Below are 19,418 nucleotides of genomic sequence, written 5' to 3' on the forward strand. Positions count from 1 at the left end.
CGGGGCGGCTGGCGTCGGCTATGGCGATGATGCGGAACAGGGTGCTACGACCAGTGATACGGGGACCGATGTCCGCTAGGGAGTGGTGTAGCAAGTGGTGTTGAGGGGGTATAGAAGCCAGGGTATTAGGGAAAATCCAGGGGTGCAAACGTCTCGATCGTACAACTCGAGAAGGGGGCCGATCGCCGAACGTGATCGCCCGGCTAATGCCCGGCGTCACCCTATTGGGCAAGGGGCATGTTGATTCATGAAACAATCAACACGTCATTATGACTCGGGATTTAGAAATTTTATTTTTGAAATGATATTATGACATAGAAATAGTATGTTTCATTGTATAACATGTTTTCAGTCGAGACGTGCGCGGCACGTGCAAGCTTACTAGTTTGGAGGAAAAACAATAATATTGGAGGCAAGAGCACTAGAGACCCACAAACTTGTAATGAATGTGATGGTTTAATCCACAAACTTGTAAAAGATGATCACCTCATCTCTAAACTTGCAATGTATGTGAAGGTCTAGTCCAGAGCTAATCACAAGTTGACAAATGGCGCCACGCTGGCCGCGTCGTGGCACACCTGCTCGGCCCGGCTTTTTTTATGAAAATCCCCTCCACCTTTATAGAAATCATGAATGCTGTTGCGCTTGCGCCTACATGGCGAGGGCGGTGCTAGCAATCTGGCTAGGGTCGGTGGCTGCCATACCTCAAATTCCACCAATAAATATACTGGTATATATATGAGTACTAGTATGTGTGCATATTGATTATAATTGATAAGGTAGTGTACGTGTTGAGCCAGTTGAGTTGATTGCTGACTTGCTGACGGTCCTGATACATCGGCAAGTGGTCTTGCGAGTTACACTCCACGCACCAATCAACATTCAACACACGTTCACCGGTTTCGAAATTTTGGAAAGAGGAAATCCTTTCGCTGCATGGCCGAATGTGTGCAGCAGCAAACAACAAGCAGGGAGCGGTAGTGGCCGGCACTGAATCGGGCCATACGAGGACGCAAGCGCGACTGAGCACCAAGTGGCATAGAATAAGAAGATCAAATAATGAATGAAAGTGTTCTAAAAATGTAAAGAATGAAAGTTAATTTAGAATTGAAATTGAGCTTTGAATTTTGAAGCAAATTTTGTTGCCGTCTGCCAAAATAAGCTCAAATATTTTAGGTATCCCATGTTGACAAAACTAATCGATTGGTTTTGAATTTAGATTGTGCTTGTCCGGCGTTCTAACGTCGCATGCTTTTGCAACAATGATGTTCGGCCTTGTGGTGATCACCGACCTTGCAGTGTCAGGCGGTTTTGCAACAATAGTAGTCTAGCATCATTTAAAAGATTGTGATTGTCAGACGTTCCTCTGCTATGTAGGAACGAATATTCCAACAGTTGAGCAATGAAATCCTTTTAACCCTGCAAAAAAAAAGATTGCGATTGCCAACCGTGCAACGTCGCGAGGCTTTGCAACATGCTAATCCGTTTTGCATCAATACAAATTTGAGGCCGCGGACATTGCATCGCATGAGCTTTGCAACAACATTGTCTGGCCTTGTAGTGACTGCCGACTTTGCAGCATTGGGTCGCCGACCTTTCACTGCCGCTCGTCTTTTCAACACAACACCCGGCTTTGTCAAAAATAAATAAATAGAAACGACGGCAGGCAACAACGGTGGTAGTCGGTCTTGTAGCGTTGTAAATCCGGCTTGCAGTGTCGCCAGAATGGGCAACAACAAAATTCTAGCTTGCAAAGGCACACGTCCCAAATGCATCAACGACGCCTAGCCGGCATTTGCATGGATATCAACCAGTTAACTTTGTTTTTTCATGTAATATAAATCCACTTTTTTTTGAACTTACTAGGACAATGCCCGTGCGTTGCTACGGGACCATATGAATAAAGGCATTGATCAATATTGTGTGCCCTATATTTTTATTGCCAAACCTTGAGTCACTGAATTCACTACTCATCTGAATTTCTTTGTTTCTGGAAAGAGAACTCATAAATTGGACATCATTGACACCAGCAGCGAAAGATTGGCTCACCATTCTTCAGCAATCCCTCCATTATGTGAATATCCTGTAGCGATGTAGAGATATGGAGATTAAACACATTGCCTCACGCCGCTTCAGATATGATTCCCATGATGAGAGCTCCCTATGCTTGCCATTTGATCATAAAGCCTAAGTTTGAAATGATCAGCGCCATTGATGTTTGAGTCCTATAGCACCTTGCAATCCCTCAAATATTTTGTTGTATCTCGTATCCTAATTATGCTATGTGACTTATCCCAAATAGCATGGCGTGGTAAGCTTGTGGAGTGCACGCTTATTCTATCTCATTCCACTACATCTTCGACTTACCTGGCCACCGTGGTAGCTCCTCTCTCTCCTCTCTCTCCTCTCTTTTGCTGCTCCATGTTCTGATCAATCATACAAATACCTAAAAGCATAAAAAGAAGGGAAAATCATATCAGCAGTATTACTTCAAAAAAAACAAAACTATACATATATATCAATATTACCGTAGCCGGTGTAGAAAGAAAATTAGAACTGATCACTTGGGGTTAAGCTGATCAAATGAATGTATGAGATGGGTATAGGAGCAACCTTTTAGCTAGCGCTTTGTATTATGGCAGGTTAGCACTTTATAAGACAGTCTAAACTACAGAATGACATCCAGGTGACCCAGCCTTGCTCGCATTTGTGCACGCTTCTATTACCAATGGAATAAAAGCCAAATTGTCGACCGCCTTTACTGAAACATGCCACTACTTCTGCAAATACTTTCGCTGCATATATACTGATGGGACCATCTCAGGCACCTGTCGTCCAGAGCGTCATGATGGAGACAACGTCAGAGAGGAGGAATGTCAATAATACTCAAGCAACAAGTACTTGTATTATGTTGTGCAGCTATCAGTATACAAAGTTATGTTTTCTCTGTTCTTAACACAATTACGCGAAGAAAAAAAACAGGCTTAACTTCTATGCATGTGGGTGTGCGGATAAACTAACCAAATCATAATATGTATTTTTACAAAAAAAAACGCTTATTGCTGAATCTTATCATAGATCTAAGCACATCACAAATCCTTCCATCCAAGTGTGAATTTCATTTGTTCAATAAGAAGGAGAACACACCTTACTTATATGTGTAAAAAACAAAACAAATATCACACGCACACCTTTGTAATATAACTGTGAACTGGCTGGGACATCTAAATAGATAAGAGCAATTGAAAAGGAGAAGAGCACACCTTACTTGCATTCAATTAGTGTAAAAAACATCACAAATATCACACGCTCACCTTTGTAATGCAAGTATGAACTGGCTGGGACATCTATATATATATAAAGGACCCTCAATACCAGACAATCTTATAGTTAATTGCATAAACAAATTGGTATAGCTAGACTAAACAAATTGGACACAAATTTGCAGTGGTAAAAGGCACAAAAACATGTGAAATAAGATTAGCCTTTTCATCAACTGCATATGTTTCCACATGCTTGCGCCGCAACCTCTGAAACTGGTTAAGGCCGTATGAAAAAAGTTAGATGAACTACTCTAGTCATAACATTGACCGGACAAAAGGTTCTGAAAATTTATTATGTGTGCCGTGTGAGAATAATCTATTTGACCTGCCTCATCGTCTACCAAATGTTAGAATGATAGAAGATTCAATTTATTAAACCATTGCAGCCCGTGAATCCAAAACCTTTGAAAATGCGTAAAGCAGTCATACCTGCGCGTTAGTGAACTCGTCAATCTGCTTCATGATTCACCAGGTCCTCCATCAACACCTCGTCTTCCAGTCATCACCTATCATCTAGTCAACCCCGGTGGATGTCTGGAGGCCCCGAACCGCCTCTCATGTCTTGCGCCTCAGATTCCCAAGTGCCTCTGACACATGCGTGCCCCTCGACAGCGGTGGAGGTTGCCTCAGCGTGTGCCTCGGTGTGGTGCCCGGGAGGGAGCGGTGGGAGGACTGTCATGGTCGGCGGTGAAGTATGACACCTAACATTGCTCTCTAAACTGAATTAAAAAGTAAATGAATAACCATCCACTTTATGGTATCCCACCTTGAAAAAATTGTTGTTTACAGCTAAACCTTTTACGCGGGAATAAAAATAATACACACATACAAATTACTTTCTCTTCCATCGCGAAGCATGTTCTGTAATAAATGGCTACTACCTGCACTACGTGAATCGACAAACCATGATGCACACAAATCTCATAACCGGCAGTTGACAAAAGCAATCACCAAATAACCTTCTGCTCGCCAAACACATTTGGAGCATGAAATTTCTGACCTCATGGGCGCGCCATGGAAAAGAGTAAGTTCATAAAATACTCCTACCTAAATATAAAATCAGAAATTTGATCAACAAAACGGGCATGGAGAAAAATATATCAACAACTGTCAAAAGGCATGACCTACAGTGGATAGACTGATGTCTCGGCAGTGCACGGATCCGCCCAGTAAAGAACATATCCAAAGAGTTCATAAATAGAAAAGACACAATTCGATGTTCAGTACGAAAACAAAATATGTCACTGTATCATAAACTCCGTACCTCCAAATCCTTTGCTCTGCACCTCTTATACTTGTAAACAAATGAACAAATCAACATGTATAGAAATATCATATTGATGTACAATCTCAATAACCTAAACCTGAAAAAAAATATTAAGTCGTACATGGACCAAATCAACTTTGTGACTGGTTTTAAGGTTGCAATTGAACACTTGCAGACATGGACGACCCAAATCAACCTTGGCTAATCAATCAACAATTGATTTGAACATACGGAGAAGAATCAACCTTCTTGTGATGCTTCATGAAAAAAAAATATCATTTCCCAATCAATGAACAAACATGTGAAACCACTTTTGATCAGAACATATGAGCTAGCCTATCGGCAGCAATTAATTAAATGGTCTACTACTTCAGATGCTGAAGAATGAAATCACGCTAAGAACAAATAAGGGGGAGGTAGAAGCCCACGTCGTCATTGGAGAGGCGGTCCGCTGTGAGTTTGGGCTGTGTTGCCCTCTCCTTCCGCTTCCTCTTCCCATGCGGCCGACCAAACCGGGACAACATGGAGAACGACACCCACGGCGGGGACATGACCCAGCAGGCGGAACCAGTAGTTCTCGTGGAGGTGCCGGAGACATGTGAAGGCGGCGGCGAAGGTGCTCGGATCTGGCCGATGTGAGGGTCCATTGCGGCTGCGCAGTTGAGTCCCTGGTCCGCGTCCGGGAGGGCCGCAGATGAGGTCGTCGGGGCGGCGGGCTGCAGCGATCGGTGGAGGAGCACGCGTGGGCGAGCACGATCGCGAGGTGGTGCCGAGGATGGCGAGCGGCGGCCGAGGACCAGAGGGGCGGGTGGGGTTGGAACCCTACATAGTGTGTTTGTTGTGTGACGTGAGAGATGTGGGCTTTATGGGGCTTGGCCCATGTGCGGCTGCGCGGGACGAGCGACGAAGGACGACGATGCCGAGCGACGGAAGATGGGAAACGGAACCTTGCGTTTCTTTTAGATAGTAGAGATAAATCCTCATTTTGATTAGCTAGCAAAGTGACTCATTGCTAGTAGTATACTACGGTGCTGAAGTTTTTTTTTTTTAGGGACTACGGTGCTGAAGTTTAACACACTTACACACAAACAGTATACTAGTACTAGTGGACCACGCACATAGACAGAAAGTTTGCATGCCGCCGCTGTATCACTGGACGCGCAGGAGCCCTGATCGGATGGAGGAGCGATCGGCTGATCGCAAGGCTAAAATCAGTCGGCTGAATATAAGACTTTCCCTTAAAAAATATAGATATGAAAAAAATATACCATGCGTGTGATTTTCATAAAGGTGGAGGGGTTTTTCATAAAAACGCCGGGCCGAGCGGGTGTGCCACGACGCGGCCAGCGTGGCGCCATTTGTCAACTTGTGATTGGCTTTGGACTAAATCTTCACATACATTGCAAGTCTAGGAATGAGATGGTCACCTTTTGCAAGTTTATGAACTAAATCATCACATCTATTACAAGTTTGTGGGTCTATAGTGCTCTTGCCTCATAATATTGTGTCCGAGATCGACGCGCTGGCTCGCGGTGGCCATCCGTGGATCCGTGCGTCGACATCCGCATCAGAATCGCGGCCGGGTGGGGTGGGTGTGGCCTGCGGGTGACCCCGTTGATCGCGTAGTCCAGTGATACGGTCGCCGCGGCTGTACGTGACCGGCAGGGGACGGACACCGCGTTGTCCCCGTCTCGTGCGGCACCCCCACCGCCGCCCGGCGTCGTCAGGTGGCGTCGCCGCACGCGTTGACCAGTGGGTGTGGGCGTGGGTGGGTTGCTTCCTGGATCACCGGCGCCGCGCGCGCGGGGAGGCGTTCGCGTTTTTGCACGCGTTTGCGGCGAAGACGACGCCGGGTCCGGGGACTATGGAACCGGAAAAAGGAGGGTGCCTGTAAGCTGTAGCGTGTCGGCGCCGGCGCCCACGTCGATGGGAGCAACGCTTCGATGGGCGTCCATGGGCGCGGCGTGGCACCGGCCGCGGGACACCGCGGTGACACGCGCACGCGCTCTGGACGATGCAGTTTCTAGGTCTGCACTGGACCACGTGCGTTTCTGCTTGGTTTGATCGCTGCAGTTCACGCCCCGGTTCGGCCGATCCGATCACATGCGCGCGTCCGTGGCCATGCAGTGCGTATAACCAAGAGGACCTTTCCAGGGCGAGGACGCAGTGTCAGTTGTGCATCTCAGACGGCCCATCACGCGTCGGAACTCGTGGATAAGATCTTCTTAGAAAAAGGCAGCACGTGGCGCTCATGGTGCGCGCCTGCCACATGCACGACCCAACCACAGGAATCTTCAGGCAGACAAGCGCTACCATCAAAAAGTCAGAAGTCAAAACACATACATGCACGCGGGAAAGAGCGGCGGGTGAACTCGCGGAAAAAGAAGGTAAAGATTGGCGATCGGCCGGCCGATCGAGCGAATCCATCGGTCGCCCCCTCGGGTTGCCATGCGCGCCCTTGGTTTGGTGGGTGGTCGTGCCGCACCCGCTGAGTTGAGCTGATACGAGCGACATGCGTCGAATGGGCGGGGCGCACGGCATGCTGCAATCAGCGCGTGCAGGTGTTGCGACAGACAATGTGGAAAGCTACCACGGGTTCAAGACGGTGCTGCAAACCATCTCTGCGCGTGTGTCAACCGCCGTCGACCGTGCTGCGCCCAGGTGCTGCAAGCTAGGGCGGAACGTCAATGCGCTAAGCCAGTGGCATGCATGGTACATAAATTATGCAACGGACACAAGCTTTGTCCGCTTTGCCCCATCCTGGGACCAAAGTTGGGCTGATTTTGAGTCTGAAACGGACACAAGCGGACACTCTGTGCGTCGTCCTCGTTCGAGGTGTGTCCTTTTACATGTGACCCTGGCCCGCATGTCATTGGCCCACCCACCCACCCACCCACCCCCTCTCCCTCCTCCTTTTCTCTCCTGGCCTACCACGCCCCCACACCACCACGAGGCAAAACAGCCGTGGCCGCCGAGGAGCACGCGGCGCGGTGGCGCTCCCATCGGCCGGTCTCGCCTTGCCGTCGTTGAGGCCCCGCCGCCACGGCCGGCGAGTATGCACAGGCAGGGGCGTGGGGTGCGAACGGGCGCGCGTACGCGGGCGGCGAGGCGGCAGGGCGAGCGGGCGCGCAGGCCGCGCTCGCGCGTGCGCGAGGGGCGAAGGCCGGTGGCCATGGAGCGAGCAGCTACTGCATGGGTTCCCGACGAGCATGGTGGACCTCACCGAGCGCTACGCCACGCCCAGGGCCGTCTCCATCGGCCCGTACCACCATGGCCGGAGCCCCGTCGTCCTGCAGATGGAGAGCACCAAGCACCGCGACAACGACGACGACGAGGGGATGTCAGTAGACCCGGCGCTGCGGGCGGGAAGAGGCGTGGCGCGCGCGGGCGCGGCCGAGCTCGCCGCGACCGGGGCGGGGCGGGGCACGCACGGGGGTGGCCGAGCTCGCCGCGGCTGGCGCGGGGCGCGGCGCAACTGCTGGGGCGCGCGCGTGCGTGGACGGCCAAGCGCGCGGAGCAGGGCGCGGCCGCGGCCGAGCTCGCGGCGGTCGGGGTCGGGGCGCGGCGCCGCGGCTGGGACGGGGCGGAGGGCGCGGGCGCGCCAGGCGGAGCAGGAACTCGCGCCGGAGCTCGCGGACGCGGCCTGCAGGTGGGTGCGAGGTGGCGCGGGGGCAGCGGACATTTTTAGGGGTTGATCGCCGCGGTGGGCTCCTCGAAAAAAAGCCGGACGCTCGTGTCCTTTTTACACCTATCGCTTTGGACGAAATCCGAACAAAATGGACATTTGTTTGGGGTCGAGCGGTGGAGTTGGTCTAAGATCCTAAAAAAAGGCAGCACGTGGCGCTCATGGTGCGCGCCTGCCACATGCACGACCCAACCACAGGAATCTTCAGGCAGACAAGCGCTACCATCAAAAAGTCAGAAGTCAAAACACATGCATGCACGCAGGAAAGAGCGGCGGGTGAACTCGCGCAGTAAAGATTGGCGATCGGTCGTCCCCTCGGGTTGCCACGTGCGCCCTTGGTGGTGGGCGATCGTGCCGCAACCACCGAGTTGAGGTGATACGAGCGACATGCGTCGAATGGGCCGGGCGGACAGAATGCTGCAATCAGCGTGGGCAGGTGCTGCGATCGACAAATTGGAAAGCTACGACGGATTCAAGACGGTGCTGCAAAACCATCATTGCGTGTGTGTCAACCGACGCCGGCCATGCTGCACCCAGGCGCTGCAAGCTGGGGCAGAACGTCAATGTGCAAAGCGGTGTTTCGAGGGATGCGAGCAGACGAGCCAGCGATGTAGCGAGGCCTTGTGGGATGGGCAAGCCAACGGCGCGGTGTGTGAGAAGAGAAAAACTTCACGAGAGAGAGCAAGGGTGAATCAGCAGAACAAAAGCGGGGGCTCTTTGATCTAACGGATCCGCGCCAGTCCTATGCCTGGTTAGGCGATAGATCGAGGGAGCGTATATCTCGTTCGTATCTACTCCCTCCGTTCCAAATAGATGATTCAACTTTATACTAACTTTAATATAAAGTTGGGCCATCTATTTTGTAAAGGAGGGAGTATGTAGTTATATGTCATCATATGACCAGGCACAAAAACATACAGTAGAGGATAACATTAAGGGTAAGTGTCCAGTTGCGGAGTTACCTATCAGGTAGTCTCCGGCGCGGGCGACCAAGAAGTCGTGGCCCAAGCCGCCCGCTGGATGGACGGCGTTGTCGGTGGACAGATAATACATGCATGATGCTGGTGAGGCAGGTTCTGGTATGGCCCTTGATAACTCTGATGGCTCGGTTATCTTCTCAACTTATCGGCATTTGTTTCATTGTAAAGATGCTTTGGAAGCGGAGGTCAGTGCCATACTTGAAGGATTATCTATGAGTTTACAACGAACTGATCTACCAATAGTAATCCAGTTTGATAACTCAGTGGTCCTAGCTACGCTAACAGATGATTCGCTTGATAGATCTGGTTATGGTCATTTGATGACAGAAATCAAGAAGCCTCTACAACTTCGTGGGTTTGTTCCACTGAAAATATATCATCATCAAAATGGTATTTCTCATAGTCTAGCTATTGTAGGAAGAACTAGAGATAGCACCGCTTGTTGGTTGCGTCGTGTTTCAGACGTAACGCTATTTCTAAGAAATAAATACCCACTTTTCCTGCAAAAAAAAAATATACAGTCTTAGCATGGAAGATAATTTTTTTTGAGGGGCAGGATTTGGTCGATAGGAAGAACGACGGCGCCCAGCCTCGCTGTCCATATTCCCCGCGTATGTCGATCAATATCGACCAAACTCCACCCTCCTGCAACGCACACGTTGTATTGGGCCGGCCTAGTTCCACTGTTTTCTGTCTGCTTCCCACTGTTTATATATATACATTTTTAAATACTTTCCTCTTTTCATTTTTTGTTTACATTTTTCTTTTCGTTTTGCCTTTTTATTTTCTATTTCATTTTTTTTAATTTCACAAATTTTTTTGTCAAATCAAGCAAAATTTTCGTAATCATGAAAATAACTTCAAATCACATTTTGTTTTTCAAATTCTTGGCTATTAATGAATTTTTGGAAATACCTTTTGAAATTCGGAACATTTTTAAAACTCATGAACATTTTTTGAAATCGCGAATATTTTTCCAATATGTGATTTTTGTAAAATACAGAACAATTTTGAATGTTTGTATTTTTTTTGGAAATCTTCGTACATATTCTTAAACACAGGAACATAATATAAAATTTGGTGGTTTTAGATTAGAGAACATTTTTAAAAATTGCGAACCTTGTTTCAAATTCATCAACAATTTTTGAAATTCTGGAATACCTTTTCAAATTCATGAATAGTTTTTCAAATGCATGAAAATTCTTTCAAATTCGTGAATATTTTTTAAATCTGAGAACATTTTTCAAATTTCTAAAAAAATGAAATGCGTGTGTGTTTTTCAAATTAATGAACATTCTTTTAAATTCATAAATATGTTTTGAAATTGTGGACATTTATAAATTTTGGGACATTTTTTCATGTTTGTTCTTTTTTAATTTCAAAACTTTTCCGAATTTGGTATTCATGAGCATTTATAAAAATTACTAGGTAACTGCTCGTGCGTTGCTACGAGTGCCAAATAACAACACAACAATAGTAGATGAAAAATATACCAATGAGCCTGTCACGTCTCCCGTCGCATGTGACATCTACAGCTTGTCTTCTTCGACTAAGTGAGAGAGAAGGACACACATGAATCAGATTTCCAGAAAATCCAAACTTCCCAAAACCTTGGCATTCTAAGCGACAGGTGATCTACAAATGCCAGTGCACATGTGAGTCGATAAACAATCAAATGTTTGCATGAAATAATGTAAAACTTACCCAAATAATAAAGAATGTATGATGTGTCATGCATAGTACATAAATTATGCAATTGATGCATAAGGTAAGTAAATTAAGTGATATATGAAATCGATGCAAAGGTAAGTCAATGAAGGTGGAATTAATGCAGTGGTGCAAAAAGTAAGTTAATTAATGTGATTGAGCGGCGTACGAGAAGGTGTGGTCAAATACATCGTTGTGGGAGAAAAAAAATGCTTGGACGGAAAATAGGTGGAGGGACATGGCAGGAGGAGGGGGGAAACTGGTTGATGAAGAGTATGATAGAAAAAGAAACCTTGTGTATGTTTTAAGTAGTAGAGATAAAAAAATAAAAAAGGATGTCGCACCCGGCACTTGGGCCTGTCCAAAACACGCACATCTAAGGGTGCGTGATTGCTCGGTTTCCTCATGCAACGCGGGGAATAAGGCCAATCCCTATTTGGCGCCTTTAGCGCCCGATTTAGTTCTTCCCACAATCGGGCGCACACCACCCTCTCCTCTATCGCGTCGCACTGGGCCGGTCCACTTTTGCTCTTCTTCTTCTGCTGTTTCTAACGCCAAAAATTCGCGGCAGACGAGTATCGAAACTGCGACCTCCTGGTCCAACATAAGCTGCGCCAACCACGCCACCACTAACACCTGATTCGTTCAGTTCTGCACTTTTACTTCTTTTCTTCTTTGTATTATATTTTTTATTTTTTTCGTGTTTCTTTTTTTATTGGACGATTTTGTTTGTTTTTCTTTTTTTAATTGATTTTTTTTTTCAAAATTGATGAACATTTTCCAGAATTTAATGAACTTTTCAAATACTTTTAAAAATCGATGAAATTTTCCATATTTTTTGAACATTTTTGCAAAATGGACTTTTTTTGTGAAACGATGAACTTTTTTCAAAATTAATGAACTTTTTCCAATTTTTGTGAACTTTTTGAAAATTGGTGAACTGTTTTGGAATTAGGTGAACTTTTTTTAAGAATTGATGAACTTATTTTTCAAAGTTGATGAACTTTTTCCGAAATTTGTGAACTTTTTTGAAAATTAGTGAACTGTTTTGAAATTCGGTGAACTTTTTTTGAGAATTGATGAACTTTTTTTCAAAATCGATGAACTTTTTTCAGAATTTGTGAACATTTTATAAAATAGATGAACTTTTTCAATTTTCATAAACTTTTTGAATTCGTGAACTATTTTGAATACATGAACATTTTTCTAATTCGTGATTATTTTTTAAATCTGTGAACTTTAAAATTTTGTTCACATTTTTTGAAAAGAAATAACGTTTTTTTAATGTTCAAATAAATCAAAAATCTACGTGACAATGTACGTGAAATAAATAGCGTGCCAATAGTATTCTGTTGTTATATGGTGTCGCGCTGGATTATCACAAGGAGCAACTTTCTCTAGTGGCTACCTAATCATGGACGTGAGGTAAGAGGCGCGAGTTCGATTCCCCATCAGGACGATTTGATGCTAATTTTTTTCGCGCTATATAAATACAGTACTCGTGTGTTCGTGGGCCGGCCCACCAGGTTGCTTCAGTGAGCGCCCGTCCCGTCAAGCGGCGCTGAAGGCGCCGAGTAGGCGCTCTTAAGAGCTCCCGCCCAGCCTCGCTTGCTCTTGGTAGGTAATTGGGCCACACCCAAGGTTCTTCTTCTCCCTCCTGATTTGTTATACTCAGGCACGAAATGTTATACGACGCTTCCGGTGCATGTTTGCCTCTATAGCGCCTTAAGTCGGCTGTATGGGCAGGCCCATCTAGCACTAGTATTGTCTTTGCCTAGTTTATTTTTGTTTAACTGGTTCTCAAGTTGATCCATGTCAGCTTCAATGTTGACTTTTGAAAAAAAAAGAATATAGAAAAATCATAAATTTTAAAAATCAAAAGTAAAAAAGTATTTTTTAAAAAGTTTGTAAATTCAGTTTTTAACGAATTTAGCAGAAAAATAAAAAAATTAAAAATAACTTCGTGAATTTTAAAAGGTCCATGGATTTTTAAAAAAAAATCATGAAATTAAAAAATCATGCATTTGAAAAAAATGTTTAAGAATTTGACAAAAAAGTTCATAATTCATAAACATAAATTTGGAAAATGGAAAAAATAAAGAAAATAAAATAAAAAAGGAAGCAGACAAAATCAGCCCAAACTAAACCGAACAATATCTGATTACAATGAAGCAAAAAAATATCCAGCCCAGAAACTGCACGAAACCTTCTAGAATGTTCCCAACAGCTGTTTTGGGGGACAAATGTTTGGGACAGGCCATTTTAGGTACCACATGAAAATGTAGGCGTCAACTACCCAAAAACAATAATATAAATGAATATAGCTAAACCAAAAGACTTCGGGCGTAAAGCGGGCCTTTTTCCCCTTGCGCCAAGTGTGCCCTCTCACCACTCGTGATCCTGCGGTGACATGTAACACAAGTTTTGGTCATCTCGCTTATATAGCGTTGGTTTTAGCGACAATCCTCTTCTGCTCCCGAGCGCAAATGAGCTCGGGGTGAACATCAAACTCAAAATAAATGAAAAAACATTAAAAAAATCCTGGTATTGTGAAAAACTTTGACAAATGTTCTGGATGTTTAACATATTTCATCATCAAATGACATTTGAGGAAGTCATGGCAAAAAAAAAGAACCGGCACTCCAAACTGCTTTCAAAATAGGATTTTTGCAAGCACACAAAGCATTGTCAAAGTTTACAAAAAATATCAGATTTTTCAATTTTTTTTTACTGTTCATCAGGGATAATTTGAGTTCCAGAGCAGATAGTCCACGTCCCAGTTATAGGCATATTTCCGAGTAAATTGCAGAAAACCACCACTTTGAGGGTTTGATTTTTAGAAAACATTAGGTTACAGTTTCTTGACAATTTGCGCCATGTCTTGTGTAATCTTTTTGTAAAAACCACTGATTGGCGGATCTGGCTCGGTTAAGTGCGTTTATGACAGATGGGGCCCCTATTTTGCTGATGTGGCACGGCGTTTTACCAAAGACAACATTAGATGGGTAAAAAAGTGAAAACACCCCCAACATTTTTGCCAAAAAGCGAAAACAACCTCCCCGATTCAGATCGGGATCTTTCTCTCCCGCACACCATCGCCGTCCTCCTTCCGCTGCCGGTGCAGCCATGCTGTGGTGCTCGAGCAGGACACATCCTCCGTCATGGCTGAGAGTAAAAGCGGCGCGAGGAAGCTGCTGAGGCAGGAGCCGTCGTAGGAGTCGGGGAGGGCAGGGGCTCGGGCTTGACGGCCGCGAAGGAGCCGTCGGGGAGCCAGTCGCAGGAGAAGGCGTCGCGGAAGGCGTCGTAGACGACCATGTCGTCGGCGTCGTTGGGCCGGAACGGGAGCAACTCGCTCCACTGGTCCGCCACGAGGCTGCCGAAGCTTGCGCTCCGGCAGTACGCTGGCTGCGCCGGCGCCACCGGCTCCTCCAAGAGCTGTTGCCGGATGCTGTCCAGCGCCACCGCCACCGCCGCGTCGGACGACCAGCCGCCAGGCCGTCCTCACCTTCCTCCGCCGGTGCAACCGTGCTGCTCGAGCAAGGACGGCGGCAGCGCAATGGCCGACCCGCCACGCGACCGTCGCTCTGCTCCGCTAGCGCCATCGCCGCTTTGCTCGCCCGGCGCCGCCGCGTTTCGCGCAGGAAGGAGACAGGAGTCTGCACTCCGCGGCCACCGAGAACGGAGAAGGAGAGAGGAGGCCGCGGCATCTCATGCGAGGGAGTGGCTGCCCGGCCTCCTGTGCATCGGCACCGAGCGAAGGATCTGGCGGCGAAGGGAGAAATGGGGATCGAAGGGAGAGAAGGGATCGAAGGGAGTGGGGGCTAATTGCATTTTTCCTTTTTGATTCAGGGGTTTCTGTGTAAAATGTAAGGACTAGTTTGTAAATTTATATTAAAATTGATCTGGCACAAAATGTTACGCCACGTAGGCAAAAAAGGGCCCCACCAGTCATAAGCATGATCAAACAAGGCTTATCCATCGATTAGTGGTTTCTGCAAAATGTTTACGAGAGATACGGTGCAATTTGTCAAAAAACTGTAACCTAGTGTTTTCTGAAAATCTGACCCTCAAAGTGGTGGTTTTGTGCAATTTGCTCCATATTTCCTCACTGGCGCACACACAGCCTCTGTTGATAGAATCTCTATAGGGCCGGTGTATTAGTAGTGTACGAGCGAGAGTTTCTGTGTCGGTTCTGGGAAACTTCTAGAAAATCTCATGCTAGTTTTTGGGAAGCTTCTGGAAGCTTTGGGTTGTTGCTTTTTAACCTGGTTTTTATTTTATATTTTCACTCTTCTTTTATCTTTCATTTTTTTCTTTTTTTTGTGAAATTTTTCAAAAATTGTGAATCTTTTAAAATCCATGGACTTTTCTCCAAATTCTTGAACAGTTTTGCAGATTTGTGAACTTTTTCTATAAATTCCGTGGACTTTTTTTATCACAAATACGATGAATTTCTAAAATTCGCAAACATTTTATGCAATTTTGTGAACTTTTTTTTGCTCAAAATTTTAAACCTTTTCAATCCATGGAACCCGTGAACTTTTTTCAAGTGATGAACTTTTTTGAAATACATGATTTTTCTAAATATATGAACTTTATCGAGGGTATGAACTTTTCTGAAAAGATCAACGGTCGAGTTAACAGTTAACCGGGAAGTCAACGGTTAACATGCCTATTCACTGGTCATCATGTCAAGTCTTCTTTTCCGGGAACGTCAACATGTCAAGTCAATAGATCAAACCTGATTTTTTTAGGGATGTCAGCTGATCGTGAGCGACCCGAGCTAGCGGCCAGTTCACGCTGGTGGGCTGGCCCACATAACGTAACGCGCATGTGGCGATAGCTAGCGCCAAAGGGGCCCAATAGGAGTCCTCCAACTTTTGCATATTAAGGTTTTCACTTCAAATTATCCAGATTTGTGAATCGACCTGTGGTTGGATAGTTAGAAGGACAGTAGTATCCCTAGCCCATCAAGATTCAAATCTTGGTGCTCACATTCTCGGAGATGCTCATAGGGGTAAGGTGTGCGTTCATAGGGGTGAGTCTGTGAGTGTATGCGCGCATATATGAGTGCTTGTGTCTGTACTGTGTTCAATTTTTTTTAAATCCAAATTTACACTTCAATTTCTCGTTGTTCTTGAAAAACCATACACACTAAACAAAGTATTAACACGAGCCTTAAACCCCATATTTAATAGCTAGCGTACCTGATTAATATTTGTTGCAACTACAAGAGTTTTCTGTCGAACAAGATTAGAAACTAAAGCAAGCTGCACATTTCAAGCAATCGATGCGTCCAAGCACTAAGTTTAGAGGTGGAGCCTAGGGTGGTCGGCCCCCTCTCCCTCCTCCACTCCTTTATATACGGGGAGGGAGTCACCCCTTGGAGACATAATAATTGATCCCTTGGATCTCTTAGCCGTGTGCGGTGCCCCCCTCCACCATTATCCACCTTGATAATATTGTAGCGGTACTTAGGCAAAGCCTTGCGTCGATAGAACATCATCATCGTCATCACGCCGTCGTGCTGACGGAACTCTCCCTCAAAGCTCGGCTGGATCGGAGTTCGAGGGACATCATCGAGCTGAACGTGTACTAAACTCGGAGGTGCCGTGCGTTCGGTACTTGATCGGCCGGATCATGAAGACGTACGACTACATCAACCGTGTTGTGCTAACGCTTCCGCTTTCGGTCTACGAGGGTACGTGGACAACACTCTCCACTCTCGTTGCTATGCATCACCATGATCTTGCGTGTGCGTAGGATTTTTTTTAAAATTACTACGTTCCCCAACAGTGGCATCCGAGCCTGATTTTATGAGTAGATGTTATATGCACGAGTAGAACACAAGTGAGTTGTGGGCGATACAAGTCATACTGCTTACCAACATGTTACACTTTGGTTTGGCGGTATTGTTGGATGAAGCGGCCCGGACTGACATTGCGCGTACGCTTACGCGAGACTGGTTCTATCGATGTGCTTTGCACATAGGTGGCTGGCGGGTGTCGGTTTCTCCAACTTTAGTTGAACCGAGTGTGGCTACGCCCGGTCCTTGAAAAGGTTAAAATAGCACTAACTTGATGAACTATCGTTGTGGTTTTGATGCGTAGGTAAGAACAGTTCTTGCTCAGCCCGTAGCAGCCACGTAAAACTTGCAACAACAAAGTAGAGGACGTCTAACTTATTTTTGCAGGGCATGTTGTGATGTGATATGGTGAAGACATGATGCTAAATTTTATTGTATGAGATGATCATGTTTTGTAACAAAGTTATCGGCAACTTGGAGGAGCCATATGGTTGTCACTTTATTGTATGCAATGCAATCGCCCTGTAATTGCTTTACTTCATCACTAAGCGTAGTGATAGTCGTAGAAGCAATATGAGGCGAAAGGACAACGATGCTACGATGAAGATCAAGGTGTCGCACCGATGACGATGATGATCATGACGGTGCTTCAGAGATGGTGATCACAAGCACAAGATGATGATGGCCATATCATATCACTTATATTGATTGCATGTGATGTTTATCCTTTATGCATCTTATTTTTCTTTGATTGACGGTAGCATTATAAGATGATCCCTCACTAAATTTCAAGGTATAAGTGTTCTCCCTGAGTATGCACCGTTGCGAAAGTTCTTCGTGCTGAGACACCACGTGATGATCGGGTGTGATAGGCTCTACGTTCAAATACAACGGGTGCAAAACAGTTGCACACGCGGAATACTCAGGTTAAACTTGACGAGCCTAGCATATACAGATATGGCCTCGAAACACTAAGACCGAAAGGTCGAGCGTGAATCATATAGTAGATACGATCAACATAGTGATGTTCACCATTGAAAACTACTCCATCTCACGTGATGATCGGACATGGTTTAGTTGATTTGGATCACGTGATCACTTAGATGATTAGAGGGATGTCTATCTAAGTGGGAGTTCTTAAGTAATATGTTTAATTGAACTTGAATTTATCATGAACTTAGTACCTGATAGTATTTTGCTTGTGTATGTTTGTTGTAGATAGATGGCTCGTGCTGTTGTTCCGTTGAATTTTAATGCGTTCCTTGAGAAAGCTAAGTTGAAAGATGATGGTAGTAATTACACGGACTGGGTCCGTAACTTGAGGATTATCCTCATTGCTTCACAGAAGAATTACGTCCTGGAAGCACCGCTGGGTGCCAGGCCTGCTGTAGATGCAACTGACGACGTTAAGAACGTCTGGCAAAGCAAAGCTGATGACTACTCGATAGTTCAGTGTGTCATGCTTTACGACTTAGAACCGGGACTTCAACGATGTTTTGAACATCATGGAGCATATGAGATGTTCCAGGAGTTGAAGTTAATATTTCAAGCAAATGCCTAGATTGAGAGATATGAAGTCTCCAATAAGTTCTATAGCTGCAAGATGGAGGAGAATAGTTCTGTCAGTGAACATATAATCAAAATGTCTGGGTATAATAATCACTTGATTCAACTAGGAGTTAATCTTCCTGATGATATTGTCATTGACAGAATTCTTCAATCACTGCCACCAAGCTACAAGAGCTTCGTGATAAACTATAATATGCAAGGGATGAACAAAACTATTCCCGAGCTCTTCGCGATGCTAAAAGCTGCGGAGGTAGAAATCAAGAAGGAGCATCAAGTGTTGATGGTCAACAAGACCACCAGTTTCAAGAAAAAGGGTAAAGGGAAGAAGAAGGGGAACTTCAAGAAGAATGGCAAGCAAGTTGCTGCTCAAGAGAAGATACCCAAGTCTGGACCTAAGCCTGAGACTGAGTGCTTCTACTGCAAAGGGACTGGTCACTGGAAGCGGAACTGCCCCAAGTACTTGGCGGATAAGAAGGATGGTAAGGTGAACAAAGGTATATGTGATATACATGTTATTGATGTGTACCTTACTAATGCTCGCAGTATCACCTGGGTATTTGATACTGGTTCTATTGCTAATATTTGCAACTCGAAACAGGGACTACGAATTAAGCGAAAATTGGCTAAGGACAAGGTGACGATGTGCGTGGGAAATGGTTCCAAAGTCGATGTGATCGCGGTCGGCACGCTATCTCTACATCTACCTTCGAGATTAGTTTTAGACCTGAATAATTGTTATTTGGTGCCAGCGTTAAGCATGAACATTATATATGGATCTTGTTTGATGCGAGACGGTTATTCATTTAAATTAGAGAATAATGGTTGTTCTATTTATATGAGTAATATCATTTATGGTCATGCACCCTTGAAGAGTGGTCTATTTTTATTAAATCTCGATAGTAGTGATACACATATTCATAATGTTGAAGCCAAAAGATGAAGAGTTGATAACGATAGTGCAACTTATTTGTGGCACTGCCGTTTGGGTCATATTGGTGTAAAGCGCATGAAGAAACTCCATACTGATGGACTTTTGGAATCACTTGATTATGAATCACTTGGTACTTGCGAACTGTGCCTC

Source organism: Triticum aestivum, chromosome 2B (assembly GCF_018294505.1).
Source record: "Triticum aestivum cultivar Chinese Spring chromosome 2B, IWGSC CS RefSeq v2.1, whole genome shotgun sequence".
Lineage (NCBI taxonomy): Eukaryota > Viridiplantae > Streptophyta > Magnoliopsida > Poales > Poaceae > Triticum > Triticum aestivum.